General features: G+C 38.0%; 1 protein-coding gene across 2 annotated transcripts in view; it reads right to left on the reverse strand.

Annotated features, from left to right (window-relative positions):
* Positions 1 to 952, reverse strand: part of LOC119411427 (cyclin-dependent kinase-like 1) — a 13,183-nt gene that overhangs the window by 1,623 nt on the left and 10,608 nt on the right. The window lies entirely within an intron of this gene.

The following is a 952-nucleotide window of genomic DNA, read 5'->3' on the forward strand; positions in this document are numbered from 1 at the left end:
TGGATGTTGGAAGGGTGGATGATGGATGGAAGGATGTTGGATGGATGAATGGATGGATGATAATTGGATAGATGGATGGATGATGGATGGATGGATGATGATTGGATGGATGATGGATGGAAGGATGTTGGATGGATGAATGGATGGATGATAATTGGATAAATGGATGGATGATGGATGGATGGATGATGGATGGATGGATGATGGATGAATGGATGGATGATGGATGGATGGATGGATGATGGATGGATGGATGGATGGATGGATGGCACAAACATCTTCAGATTTTTTGTGAGGTGATGTAAAAGTTCCTGTTCGGACTGAAAGTTCTGAAAGTTGAATTCACAACTTTTAAACCTGGGAACAAAACCAAATACTCCCCAAGTACTCACTCGATTACAAGGTACATACCTGATACATATCAAGTACATGCATGTAAATTACGGGATTTATATCTGGTACTTGCAGGCTATGTACCTGGTGTTTACAGGGTCTATAGTACTTATGATATTTGTACTTGGTAATTGCTGGGTACATACATGGTACCTAGGTAATACATACCTGGTACTTACTGGATACGTATGTTAACTACAGGGTAAATACAGGAATTGTAATAGGTAATTACTGTGTACAAACATAGTGTCTACCTGTAAGTATGACAGACATACAAGTAACTACTTACCTGTAATACTTACAGGTAAATACATACTGTAGTACCTAAAATATACTTTGTACTTACAGGGTATGTACCTGGTACTTACTAGGTACTTAGATGGTACCTACCAGGTACATCTGTGATGCTTACAGAGTACATATTTGTTACTTACTGGATATGTACTTAGTGGGTAAGTACCTGGAACAGGGATTAAGATGTATCATGAAGTGACTTGTTATCCTCATTTTACTTGGTATATACCTGGTACTTACAAGATTTAAACCTGGTATTTATTTG

This window comes from Nematolebias whitei, chromosome 6, assembly GCF_014905685.2.
Source record: "Nematolebias whitei isolate Nwh7 chromosome 6, NemWhi1, whole genome shotgun sequence".
NCBI classification, from domain to species: Eukaryota; Metazoa; Chordata; class Actinopteri; order Cyprinodontiformes; family Rivulidae; genus Nematolebias; species Nematolebias whitei.